At 34.8% G+C, this 14,600-nt stretch overlaps 1 pseudogene across 2 annotated transcripts in view; it reads left to right on the top strand.

Annotated features, from left to right (window-relative positions):
• LOC150103494 (ubiquitin-conjugating enzyme E2Q-like protein 1 pseudogene) overlaps window positions 1-11,255 on the top strand; it is a 51,334-nt pseudogene extending 40,079 nt beyond the window's left edge. For both annotated transcript variants that reach the window (XR_016548784.1, XR_016548785.1), the window contains exon 3: window positions 8,175-11,255. The product of XR_016548784.1 is annotated as a ubiquitin-conjugating enzyme E2Q-like protein 1 pseudogene, transcript variant X1 (transcript). The remainder of the gene's footprint in view (window positions 1-8,174) is intronic.
• Window positions 11,256-14,600: the final 3,345 nt, after the last annotated feature.

Genomic DNA, 14,600 nt, shown 5'->3' with positions numbered 1-14,600 from the left:
GTTCAGGCGGTCTAGGGGGTCGGTGACCTTTATAGAAGAAATTAATATATATTTAAAAATTAATTATTTTCGTGATTTTGCGATTAGATAATCATTTAAAATTTAAATATTGCATTTTAATTCATCTTATGCCCGTCTTACACGATCAATTTTTTTATCAATTTTCTATTTCAATTATTTAATCATTTGAAAAATTACCATATCAGATAGAAATAGATCTCAATTTTCTATGAGAAAATAGAGCATGTATATATGTGTGTATAATAGGGGGCGTTACAAAATTTATGTCTTGCAAAGTGGGCGGTGGCCCGAAAAAGTTTGGGAACCTATGGTCTAAACTATCAACAAATGATATTTTTAAAAGCATATCTTCGAGCGCATCTGGATGGATAGTGCGGGGTCTTTTGAGGGAAAAAAAAACTGAGTTCGAATCTCTGCACTGAAGAGAGAGAGAGAGAGAGAGGAATATACCTTTAGGAATGAAAGGGCGATTTTCAACCGAAGTCAGAGTTGGTCTGTCTCATATACAGAGGTGGTCGGTTTCTCCTGCTTTAGCTTTTCATTCTGCAAACAAGCAGGCCTAAGAAGAATAAAAGTCAAACAAAACCTAGGGACGGCCGCGTAATGGTACACATTTGCAGGAGGCTTGAGTGCAGAATGTTCATTAGAATAGTACAAAGGACAGAAGACCTGCAATGGAGATTGCTTGGAAACGAACAGAATACTAGTAACTTGATTAGGGAAGGGATTGGCGAATTTGGAACTTTGATTACGATCTTAAATCAAGGACCGAGGGGACTCCTTCAGAACAAGCATACTCCATTGCCATACAATAGCCAATCCTGAAATCCATGTCATTTTCTCTGGACAGAAAAAGTAATCGTTACGGATTATTATAACCCTTTCTCTCAGAATTACTCTAAAATGTTCTTGTTTATGCGAGTTGAATTCATTGCCATTTTAATGCACAATATTTGAACTACCCCTCCCTTTTTTTTTTCTATACTGAAACACTTTGGCCTATGTCATCAAAGAAAACAAATGGAGATATCTAAGCAACACCTGCTATTAGAAATGACACTAGATGAATTACCCTTTATTTAAATTTGTGGATAATACCTGTATTAATATCTTCACTGTCGCATTAGGAAGATATGCAGAGAAGCATAAAATACTAATGTAGAAAATCTGAAATTATGGCATTCAAATAGGTTTCTATTTTCCAGAAATCACCCTGTTGTCGATGGTTTACTTACGCAGGTCTAAAGACTACACTGTAACTTGAGGGAAAATGTTGTTCCATACTTGAAGTACACGCTCAAGGGGGAAAAAAAAATTCTAGAATGTATTTATTGCCTTTTTATTCTTCAATGATATTTCTCAATGGCAAAGCATCTTATCCATTTAGAAATATTCGTGTTATTTGTTTTATTCTCAGACTAGTTTGTTTGCAGAATAAAGCCCAAGTTATACATAAGGAAACCTTATTACCGAATTAACACACCTTCGGTTGAAAAAAAATCATTCTGATCTCTTCGCCTTCCTATCCACGGGTATTCCGGTTATCTAAATGGTGAAATCATCTTCCTAGGTGATCTTAATATCCAACTCCAGCTGGCTTCCCTTTTCCATATCACTGATTAAGCCGTACGAGATCTTTGAACTTTTCTTAACCACTTCTCTTTCCATATATATATATATATATATATACACACCACTGAGGTCACCACTTCTCTCGATAACCCAGATCACGATCTTGTGAAAGTTTATTTTTACACAGAGCGCCCTCCCTCCAATTACTTCCAACCTTATTCTTTGCACATAAAGATACCAAGTGGAACAACTTCTGAACGTCTACTCTTCTTCCTTCATTGTCAGACTTGTTTCTGCTCTTCTAACCCAGAACACCTGGTTCAACAAATTACCAAAGTAATTGGAAAAAAAAACTGCTTGTCGCACGTGGCTTGCAACAAAATCCCGACTTTGTACTCAGCGTATATTGAAGCTCATAACAAATGCAAAACGCCCATAAGCAAATCCAAATCAGACATAAGGATCCATAACAGAAAACTTGTCTCCTGTCCAAGTTCCAGCTGTGCCTTCCATTCCCTTTGAAAAGGCATCAGACGTAACTTCTGCTCATTTGCGTTTCCATCTCTCTCATCCAGATGACACCACTGTTAATGATGAAACTGACCTCCTAGTATCACTTCTCCTGCATATATAATAGCATCCTGCCAGCCTAGAAACTGAGCCAATATGCCTCGCAGTTTTTCGGCAGACAAAGAATACTAAACAATATAGACAGTCTTTCTCTCCTGACGACATTCTCCAACTGTACTGAAATGCTGTGCTTCAGAGCTAACACTTGTCATCTTACTATCTTGTGCTAGCTGAGCATGGATCCTGCCGGCATTTACAAGCGTATTTCCAGCCTATTCCAAAAAAGCGAGAAAGAGGTCCACTGTCAAACTACTGACCAATCGCAGTCACCTCAGTCTCTGGAATAATAGTTATTTACAATCAACGTCTCCACTAAGAGGCGTACCAGATAATAAACGATCGCCAGTATGGATTCTGCCAATCTGTATCCACGGCTGTCTCCTCAGCCTAGATTACCAACCACTGGATACGTGACATAAGTTTGGAGAAACATGTGCCGTCGCTCTTGTCTCATCCAAGGCCTGCTCGGTGAAATGTTATCCTTCAGTCTACAGTTGTTCAGTGTAGACTGAAGGATAAAAAAATGAATGGCTATCTTCGAGTTTCGCCAATATAAAAGTGCCCCAGGGCTCTGTTCTCTATCTACCCTCTTTATTCTATGCATAAACGACCTATTTGATATCACCACTAATCCTAACTACAGTTTTGCTGATGATAGTATACTCCATCCTCTCATTCGACAAACAGTGCACTGTTCAGACATCCAAAATTTTAAGATCTGCAACCAGTTCCTTAAACACTGATATCCATACCAGCTTTCAATTGGAAGAGGATAAACTAAACGCCTTTAAATTCCACCACAGCACACTCTCACCTCTTTCTGTGGCTACTTTTCGCTTATCTAGCTCCTAACTCTGCACAAACCCCATCGATCCTTAAAATACTACCCACATGATTGAACTGGCGCATCTATTTGATGCTGTCTAGAGGAGAGTGATTACGCAGAAAGATACCCCCCACCACCACCACCACCCAATTACTTCAATCTCTATCTAGTAGATGCACTGTTTCATCTGTCCTTTCTACAGGTATTTTCATAGATACTGCTCCACTGAAATGGAACTATCTTTCTCTACTTTCTATTGGGTCTGTTAAAACAAGAGCAGCAGCTTTCCTATCCCTTTTTTAGTATAACTGCAAACACACCGAACTTGCTTCTCTTTTATTCAGTCTGTCCCCCCCCCCCTCTGGACCAGCCTTTCTCATGAAGGGTTCTCCAATTATCCAAAAAAAAATTTTTTTTAAATGTCAGATTTGCCCACTATCACCTCTACTCCAGACAGTATTGATATTCTATAGGTTCTTCTACTTCTCTTGTATGGATTGACGTATATGGGAGAGGGGGGGGGGACTTTGCCCTACGTTTTTATATTGAGTATTATATAATTGCTTGAAATGTTGTGTTTCGGCAGCATCTTTTTTTCGAAAATAAACGTTCATTGACTATTGTAAATATGTCTTGTCTTAAGCATTTTCACGAACCATGGAGCTTCTTAACCTGTGGACTTCACAACCGCGAACGCCTCAAGGTTAAGGTGTTTGGCTCTATGCCTTCCGGTGTGTGTCCTATGTCTGTAGCCGTGTGTGTTCACGGGGCCGGTTTGCCTGTTCTGGGAACGAAAAACCCGAGTTTCCTGGGAAAATATCCCCTACCACCGTATGAGACCGGCTAACTCACCTTTAGTCGAAAGAGACCAGATAAAGGTTCCTCACGTCTTGGACGGGAATCGAACCCATGTCTTTCCGCCAAAGGGCTTCGTCTCTACTGACTGAGCTACGGAGGTTCTGACTATTGTAAATATAATCCAAATATTACATAACACATGAATATAAAAGCGATTTCTATTGCCATAAATTTGGCAATGGTGTTAACGTCGTTTACAACAACAAAAAAAAAACTTTCCCTCGACGAAGAGTGCGAAATGCTAATATAGCATTAGGGAATAGGGATTACCCCTCCCCTTAATGGAGAACCCAAATCAATTCATCGAAGGTAATGAAATATAAATCGTTACATTTAGTTCTTATTCGTATGGATTTTATTTCAGTTCATCCTTTTTTCCCCTCACTTACGCTGCACACGGAATAAAAATAGAAAAAATCAAAGTATTCTATTTCCATTAGAACTCCCAGCAGTTAGTCATTTGCGTTTACTTAGTTACGTCATTTTTCTCTTAATGGTCGCCCACGCGCTCCAGTAGGAACGTTACTAAATCAAATATTTGACATATCTTCAAGCATAACTGGTTATTGTAGATTTGCAGTTGCTAATGCATTAGTTACATTGACTTAACCTCTTTCTCTGACGTTAAACGCGCCACATGGGCACTTACGCACGTGTGTGTGTACATATACGTGAAGATTGCTAGATAACAAACATATTCCGACTTCCTTCAAAAAGCTTCAAGGACAAAGAAATTTAGCGATCGATCAATATCTTTGTTCATTGCGATAAAAGGTCACGCTTCAGTCTATAGACAGAACCTTAAGGAAAACGTTTAGGTGGGCTGAAATGTTTTCTACGCTCGGTACATTCGGTGAAGATTTGATCACAGTATCAAAATTAAATATAGTGATAATGTAGAATATTATAGACGTATAAAATATACGTTGAACCAAATTTCAGTGATTTGATGACGTATCAAAACTAAATACGATAACGCAAACTCTGTACTTGTGTAATGTACATTTAAAGTGAATTTCAGAGATTTGATCACATTATCAAAACTATTTACAGTGATAATACAGACGATATTCAAGACGTGAAATATACATTGAACCGAATTTGAAAGATTTGATTACAGCATCAAAACCAAATACAGTGATAATGCAGATGCTATTCTAGACACATATGAAATGTACATTTGAACCGAATTTCAGAGATTTGATTACAGTATCAAAATTATTTACAGTGATATGCAGATGATATTCTAGACACATGTGAAATGTACATTTGAACCGAATTTTAAGACTTAAGTTACTTATAAAATATCTCGTTTATGTGCTAAACATGGTTTAGAAACGGGAATGCGTATCAAATTGATAATCACCTGATTAAAACTGCATTAAGATGGAAAGCATTTGCTTTCTTCCTTACTGGCATTTGCTGTTCTAAAAATCACTGTTATGCCATACTTTTCATAACAGTGCACACAGTTGTTACTTGATTAACTCAATTTCGGTTTAACGTGACCGGCGAGTATATACCACTACTTAATTTACGTCATTTATCTTATATTAACGGGAATATATGTGAGCAGTAAGGCAATATTGAATGATTGCGTGACGTTGAAGACAGAAGTTACGCTTATTTCCGTAGTTAGTAATGTTCAAAGTTTTCTGGGAGTGGGGAAAAAGCATGGATACAGGAATATAATTTTTTTTTTTAAATTAAATATTTAAACTCCAACGTTTCACTAGTTCATGCTAGCATAATATAAAATATACACAGAAGATTGAAATTAAGTAACTAAAATTACGTCCTTGATTCAAAATAACCACTGCGCTCCTTATGGCGATTTTTTCTAATCGGACTAAACATAAATTCAGGCACTGCGCCAAATTTTGAAATCATTCCTGTAGTAATTCATGGTTTTGTTTTGTAGAGCGTGAAAAACTATTAGAAACAATCCTTGTGATTTGAAACTGACCCAAACAACGAAATATCATTACATAATTTCATCGAATATTGATCTTTCTTCCGGAGTATACTGAGCAACGCTACTCAGTTTATCGTCTATGTTTTTATGTTCTTCCCTTGTAATCAAAAGGACAGCGGATCCTGGCGGTCATTTATCTGTCATGGATTAGCTAACTTAATGCTGTGGTTTGTAGAGGTTTGTTAATTTTGTGAGATTACAAAATATGGCCTAATTTATCTGTAATGTCTTTTTTAATATATGGAAATGCCATTTTGTATAATTCTGGTTTAGGAAATGAGATTTTTTTTATGTGATCCCTATGGTCTTCAGTTTCTGGTTTTCTTTGATTCCACTTTAAAATAAGTTTTACTTTTGAAATAGGCGTCACCCTTGATTGGTATTTACGGTCTTTGGTTTGAAAGATGCAGAGTTCGAATCCTGTTTAAGATGCAATAAATTTTGCAAAGGCTTTTCAGCTGACTGTGGATTAGCCAGTCTCATACACAGGTGTCGGGGTTTTTTCGTCCTCAAAAACAGACAAATATTGGCTAGAACACACACCCATCATCATCAACTTTGCTTCAATCGGTATGACCTGTAACTATAAAATTCCATTACATCAAGAGATGCAGTGTTATCTGAAACATGGAGATACTTCTCTGTTCATGGTAGTAAGAGCAAAATCGATTGGGGGATGGGACTAGCAGACCATTTCTACACTGTGAAAAACATTCCCACATATCTCCTACCATGCCTTGCATTTAAGAAGACTTCAGCCCTTTTCGTCACATTCGGATCCAGTTTCTTCACATCCTAGATCCAGTTTCTTCCAGAATGAAAATACTCTTGTGTGATTCATCCTCCAACGTTTTATACTCCTTTTCAAATAGTCCAGAGTGCATTTTCTGCGGTTTAAGCTCCAATTTTAGCATCATCTTTCCCATTCAACGAGTTCTTCAGCTCGGCTCTGCGTGTCATTTTTAGTTAATGCTGATCATAGTACTTACTAAGGTTTCTCTTTAGAGATTATGAAGACTGTATTTTAAATAGTCCAGTGCTCTTCTACCGTGATATTGGTTGATTGAAGATGGACGTTGTAAAACAATACAATGCAAGCTTCAGCGAGGAAACTTAAAACGCATCGATAAAATTACTGACAACATAAATTTTCATATAATGGATTTAACAGGAGAAATCATGTTCTAAAGAACAAAAGTTGGCAGGCAGGAGACGAAGCACGTAGTGTTTTATGACAAAATAATCAAAAATGCAAAGCATTAATTGTGCTTAAACTTGAATACTTATTGAAGAGGTAAGTCTTGGCTATTTGAAATGGGCGACGAATATTCCTGCCGTATTTCAGATACAGTCTGACAATTTTCAGGTAAACAAAGGTCAGAGTTAAAACTAAAGTGACCAGCTTATGAATATACAACTTCTCCCATTGGAGTTGCCTTGGCATTGCACTATCTAAAATATTCAACTCTGTCCAAAAGTCCATATGTCTCCCCCCCCCCCAACGTTTCATTGCAGGTTTCGCTAGCCATTGCAGCCCAAAGCACTGAAAAAGGCGAACATATTGGCTCTTAGGATAGAGTTCATGTATCAGTGATGTGATACTAAGGCAACCTCTGCTACTGAAGTTGTATTCTCAAACTCTCCCATCAGTTTGAAACTAAGTTTCAAAATATTTGGTTGTGAAAGAATAATTGATTTTTGATGTCCATTGCTTGACTACATAACGTTCTATTAGAGCCAGCAGGAAGCATTTCATGTGCTCTTTTCATTTCCTCTGTCCTTTTACATTTTCTTCCCACCTTATTTGTTGGTCCTGGTCTAAATTCACATACTTCTTGCTTCTGTTAAGGAGCCTGTTCTGTACTTCACTGCCTATTTTCCACCAGCTTTCTGATACCATATCTTCAAAGCCTTATCCAGACTTTTGTCGTCTGTTCATCACCAATCCTTCAGGTATCATTTCTCCACTCTCCACAAGATGCATTCAAGAATTATCGACCTTTCAATCTGCTGGTAAGTCATTTTCCAATGTTTCGTTAAAATAAATTATTGTAATAGGAGATGGCACAGAAAAGTTTAAGATTGAAAAAAAAATCATTTTTTTTTTTCATTATATCTTAGATCTTAGAATAAAAAAAGGTTTAGAAATATCGAACAGTGTGTTCGATGCTCGGTCATAAATATATTAATAAAAATATTTATCACTGCTAATAACTAGTTTAAAGAAATTATTAGTCGGAAATTTATTTAAAATGTTGCTTTTAAATAAAATTTCATATTTTTTAACTATAGGATGAAGTCCAATTTTTGACGGTTGTGTGCCATCTGAATGTGATAGCTGTTTCAAGTTCCCAGTCCAACAGTTGACTACATGATCTCTAAGAATGTGATGATGCCATGTTATTTCTACTGAAATAATGCAAAAATGATTTTTTTTTTTTTTTACTCCTATAGAGGTGAAGGAATCGCTCAGTTTTTGTTTTGTTTTAAGTAAACTTGTTCCAGTTCTATGATAAGCATATGCCTTGATGCAGACAAGAACATTTCGATGCAGTGCAGCCTGTAATATTGGAAAAAAGAAATGGTTTATTTGTTGAATCAAGGAAATACGTCTTGGATTAATGTTTATGTAAACGAATGTCTTTACAAAATACTTACTTCATTAATAAATGTAGCACGAAGATAGTGATTATGACAGTGGAAGATGTTGTATTGCTGATCCTTCATGTTATGGTTCATTGTGTAAAATCGTGTAATCAGATTAACTGTCCTTAAAAAAAAAAAAAAAAAAAAAAAAATCATGTTATAGTTAATCGCTTAGAATTTAAAACTATCTTCGAGAAATAAGTCTTTTTCTGTCCAATGTCTAATTAAAGTCTCCTTGGTGTTTTTAGGAATACCAAACTATTATGCTTTATCCTATCTTTTTAACCCATTTTAAGTATAGAAATTAAGTTCGCTGCTAGAATGATAAAACTGCTTTATCATTCTAACAGCGAGACGCAGCAATTTCACGAGTGTTGAATTTCTCATTTATCTGATTATCCAAAAAAAAAAACAAAAATCTACCTACCTACAAATCTATTCGCTGAAACTTGAAGTGACATGGAATTCGAATTATACTTTGTAATTTCACGTGAAAATCGGATCGCCTGTGAGAAATTTTGAAAATACCTTTTTATTATAATAGCTTCATCTAACCTATTTTGAATTGTTCCATTTCTTCTATAGGAAATTGAAAACTAATGGCTCTTCTTCCGTTTTCTATTTGCCCGTAGAGAGAATTTCTGTTCTTGGGTGACAGATTACAGCTGACCTACAAATAAACTGCAAATATTACTATCCGCTTCTTTTCACTAGGGTGGCAACTGCATGAACTTCACAGTATTTTCAAAATTTGTTCTGGCCAGTTATAATTATTTAATTATATACCTTTTCAACATCAATGTTTTCCCTCAGTTGTAAGGCTATATGTGCGTGCCGTACGTCAAGTATAAATAATAACCTTAAATAACATTCTAAATTATAGCTCGGTTTTAATTTTGGGATATAGTAAAAGCTTTAAGAAGAAAAGCTATGGTTTGAGAGAAAGAACTTCAGTTGATGTTTATAAGTTCATCTATCATTCAACAGATACACGATCCTGCAGCTTTTTGTTTTGATTTAAACATATTCCAGATAAAATTCAGAATTATTTATAGGAATAAAATGTGCGAATTATTGCTACTGTAGTTATATGGTACAAATATTAATATGTAATCTGTCGATATCTGCGATAGCTGAATTCGATACAAATTAACAAATCATTTGAGGGAGAGAAACCACTGAACTAAATAAGCAGACTAAGTAAAAACGATTGCCAGTGAGATATGAATGAAATGATATACAGTATCGGATTATTATTGCATTTACCTGACATCAGGATCTTGTTTTCTTTTAATTGTTTTGTATAATAGTATGTAACTTTTCTTTTTTTTAAGGTTAACTGCAAAGATCTTCACCGGATTTCAAACACATTCCGTCATTGCAGTTTGATGCTTTTTTTTTTTTCAACAATTTAGAAAAGATTTCCAAATTGACAATTTGGGACAAAAAAAAATCTTTATGAGCAGCAACTCCTTGCAGGTTACAAAAGTTATGACATTAGAGACAGCTATAGTCGTCTTTCGCGGCACAGGGATCTCCGGAGTTCTATCTATTGATGCATGCTTCAACTAGTACTATGGCCTTTGTTCTTGCTGTATCTGGGTTTCCTTTTCTTTCTTTTTTTTATCACCACTTTCTCATAGAACTATGTGGTGGTCTACCAGAATAACTTTTGGCCACGTATAAATATAATCGAAGTTGCCTATATGGTATTCTTTCGATAAAATTTAAACTAGCATTTGTTTCTTTCTAACGGTCTCGTGTGTGTACACTGAGGATAGACTGACTGCACTTCAGTTTCAAAAGTGAAGACTAAGTAGCCTCGCCTATTCCCATCAGGGAAATAAAAGGCATTATCTGATTTATTTGTAATATATTTATAATGCTGAATAAGCTATGACGTTCATGCACTTTCTGAATTTTCTGTACAGTTTTAATCTCTTAACAATATTTGAGTGGAAAAGGTCGTGCATTTCGCAAGTGAAGTGGGGTAAAAAGTTTTTATAACTTGAGTTTTAAGTTATAAAACCAATTGTTTTTAGAAAACCAGCACTTACAATTTGCATTTCGACTGTGACCGAAGAATAGGTTAAGGCGATGTCTATATATATATAATCCTTAGGAAATAGAAATTTTCCAACTTCAAATTATGCTGTTTTCCCCACTCCAATGTCGTCTTTCTCGAATTATAATTGAATCAGGGGATTAATATTCACTTGGACGCGTCTGAAGATATGAAAGTGTATTCCTAGTAATACTTCGAATAAGTATGGAGCTAACATTGTGAACCAGAGATTCAAGTTTAACTACGAGATTTTTGTACACAACATTGAAACAGATGTTTAACACGAAATTTTTACCCCACAGTTAACAGATGGATAGCTGTGTACAGTTGATCGGTTTGCTGCTTGCATATACTGTTGGTTTCGTTTTAACTAGGTATTTTTTAACTAGATATTGTTGCTTTTTTGAAAATATTATACATACTGTACACATAATTCCTCTAACGCATTTATTTTACTATACTTAAAACTGAATACGTCGGATCTTTGAATCATTCATTATTAAATGTTTTTGTCAGAATCATAATCCATATTAGTAGGTGCCGCTTAGAAGTTATCTGCTGCTGGGAAAAAAAGTTCATTAAAAAATAAAATGCTAAAATTACTATCAACGTTACTACTATTACCAAATCAAAAATGTAACAAAGGTTGATAACTTGCTTATATATATATATATATATATATATATATATATATATATTAGAACCAAGAGTTGCGTGCAGTCCTAAGACGTAAGTGGATGTCCATTGCACTAGAGGCCAACTTCCCGTTTTTAGTGAGGGAGGGGGTCGGAAGCACGATCTCTAGAGAACAACGGTAGTCAGGTTTCTGCTGTCATTCCAGAGAAAATAGAGTAAAATACCGAATATGTATAAAAACAGGACATTTCAACATCAAATCAGGTCACACTTGATATGCCATATTTTGGAAATATCGTGCCAAAAGTATTCACCACCCAGAAATATTTGTAGAACTCCTTGCTTACATTTCTTTGTTGTGCATTTATCTGTATTCGTTTAAATATATCTTGCTAACTTTGAAATCTTCATAGATACTAATATACTGTGGCTTAGTCTGTAACTGCTTGTGTCCAGCCATTTGTCTCTAATCGTGTCAGCCTCTATTACATTCTTTCTTTTTCTTCTATATTCACTAACATGATGAACAGCTTTCATGTCACATCTGTTAGTTTACCTTAATGCTACATGAAATGTTCTCTATGTCACATTTCACATAGAATACCAATTTCTAGGTTGCATTTATTGATTGATTGGAGAATTAATCTTTTCACTATACAAATCCTAATTCGCGCTTTGATAGTTTAGAATTTTTAATTTTTTTTTACTTAATGATAGGCAGAAAAACCATCTATTTTATGTATAGGCTGCTGAACTACTGCAATATACATAGCGTTGTCATTGGGGATCTCTGGAATGCATGATTCATCTAGCCTGGGAGAAGTTACCTGTGGAATTAGCACCCGTTGCCAGACAAAGAAATGGCACTACTCAGGGTTTTGTTTGTTGCCAAATTTACATTGAGTATATTTCCAGTTTGGCTTTCTTTTTGAGAGCTTTTTAACCTGGCTTCCACTGAGACCTGCCCACTAGAAATGTATTTTATATATATATATATTTATCTGCATACTTTGTAATAGATGTAATGTAGCTGTTTCTTTCAGCAGGCTACTATTTTAGTAGATACAGTTAATGCTAAAATTAATCCTCGCTACGCTTATAAGCTATTTTACACGCTGCTTGCAGAGTATAACATTCTCAGTGGTGTCACAATGACTTGTAGAATAATTGATGGTCTACATTAAGACTAAAATAATACTTCATGCAAGCGTTAACTATATATAAATGTTATATATAGATTTTATACTTGTTATATAAGTAGGAGTATTATTTTACCTAGCGATCAGATAATAGGACAGTTGCTCAAAATATTTCATGTGACGTGGTTACCATTTAAAAAAAAAAAATCCTATGACTCGATATAAAGCTTGAGGAGAAAAAAAATCAGATCAAACCTGAAATACGGTCCCTTCAAAGAAGCGACATATTTTAGAAGGATCTGACGCACCTAAACAAATTGCAATAAGGTTTTGGTTACATATAGATCTTAGTGGTTAACCTGCAAACAAAGATTGAAGAAAATAAAAAATTATGTAATTTATTTAATATTTTACGGATCATTCATTAACTAGTTTTTATGTTTTTTTTAGGGGTTTTTGGTTTACAGTATTGACGTTCTATCAAATGTTTATTTAATTTTGATGTGTTTTTTTTTAACATTTAGTGTTGGAGCTGCATAAAAAGTACACAAGTTTGTTTGTTTTTTTAGTTTGAATCTCTACTTACTTTTCGCTTTAAAATTATGCTGCTGAAATTATTAAAAAAAAAAAAAAAAAAAGGTTCGTCCAAACCTCGATATACGTACTTTTTCGTATTGTATTTTATCCAGAATTAAAAAAAAAAAAAAAAAGTAGCTAAAGCTGCGCAGAAAAATATAAATCAAATCCGTTAACGAGAAAGATTTCGCAGTTGATATCTGGACACGCCGTCTCATATACGTCGCGTATTAAGTTTGAATATATTGTCTCTCATGGCCCATTTAATCAATATTAAACTGTTATGACCAAATAAAATTTCCATCTCTTTCTCACTCCCCCCTCCTCTGTGTGTGTGTGTGTACGTGCGCGTGCGTGCATTGTATGCAATGTACAATTTTCTCATCCCAGATAGCATTACCGCTCCTTTATAATAATAAATTTAACGCCGATCTTTCTGACTTATTTTTCTCTGAGTTGAATATGTTACTTCATGAATTTCTTCTGATCTGGCTGTAGATATTGCGAAATAAATTTCACAAACACCTGCCTGCGATTTCAAGACTTTCCACGCAGTTTATACAGATCAGCTAATATATGCAGATTTCTCACAGGCGACTGTTAATATTAGTATATCATATTTATAGGTTTATTCACAGTAGTATTCGCCACTTAATGCCCAAATCTCTGTTTACTTTGCGCTCTGAAATTATGCTGTTGTAATCGTAAATTTCCTTTAGCAATGGAACAACGCTATTAAATGGAAGGGAGGAAATGTTTTCAGCTTTCCAATAGGTTAAACTATTTCTAGTGACTTAAATTACTTAGCCCACTATCTGTAATTTATTCTTTCGTTTATTCAGTACGCTAAACGTATTTATCATGTTAATATTACTTAACCCAGGTGCATTTTTAGTTTGGGAAAAATAGCACTTATTTCAATTTATTTTTTTGGTCGTGCTTCATTCCTTCGAAGGGGGCGCTGCAGTTCCAACTAATCAAAGATAACTTTTTTTTTTAACTCTACGATGCACCGTTATAAATTAACCGAAAATTGTTTTGAAATAATTAATAGTAAGTTATTTTGAAATAAATAACAGTAATGGTATATGTAATAATAAAATCAAACCTTGTGACATGCTTCTGCAATCTCTTAGCATAGATAGTTTGGAATTCGAACTCTAACAGCCAGTCACAAGACAATAACGATTCTTGTCCAATGATATTTTTCTACTGTGTTTCAGTTGATCCTTTTGATAACAAGAATCAATTGAAACACAGTAACTAAATATGTGTGTATACATGGTAACAAAAGATCGGTTATTTTACAGGCTACAAAACAAATGCAAATATAGGTGACACACACACACACACACACACACACACACACACACACACAAATGAATAAATAAAAGTGTACGTTTAGGTATATAAAGTCCACATTAAGGCTTGTAAAACAATCAACTAATCTTGAAGTGCTAGAAACAACATATATTACACTGTCTCAGAATTTTATTTAAACCAAACAACCTAATCGGAAAGAGGAAAATATCTCGAGACATATCTTCTAAATTTCCTTAGTAGCAGTACTTCGTAAAGAAATCATTAAATTGCAAGTATTTTTAAATTTCTCTGTAGTCATTAATTTAATAAAAGAATAGTCAAATAGATGAAAAT

The sequence above is a fragment of the Typopeltis vanoorti genome, chromosome 9, assembly GCF_054136105.1.
Source record: "Typopeltis vanoorti isolate ZY-2024b chromosome 9, IOZ_Tvanoo_1.0, whole genome shotgun sequence".
Lineage (NCBI taxonomy): Eukaryota > Metazoa > Arthropoda > Arachnida > Uropygi > Thelyphonidae > Typopeltis > Typopeltis vanoorti.
The sequence above is the reverse complement of the archived record's forward strand: the minus strand, read 5'-3'. Positions and strand labels throughout refer to the sequence as shown.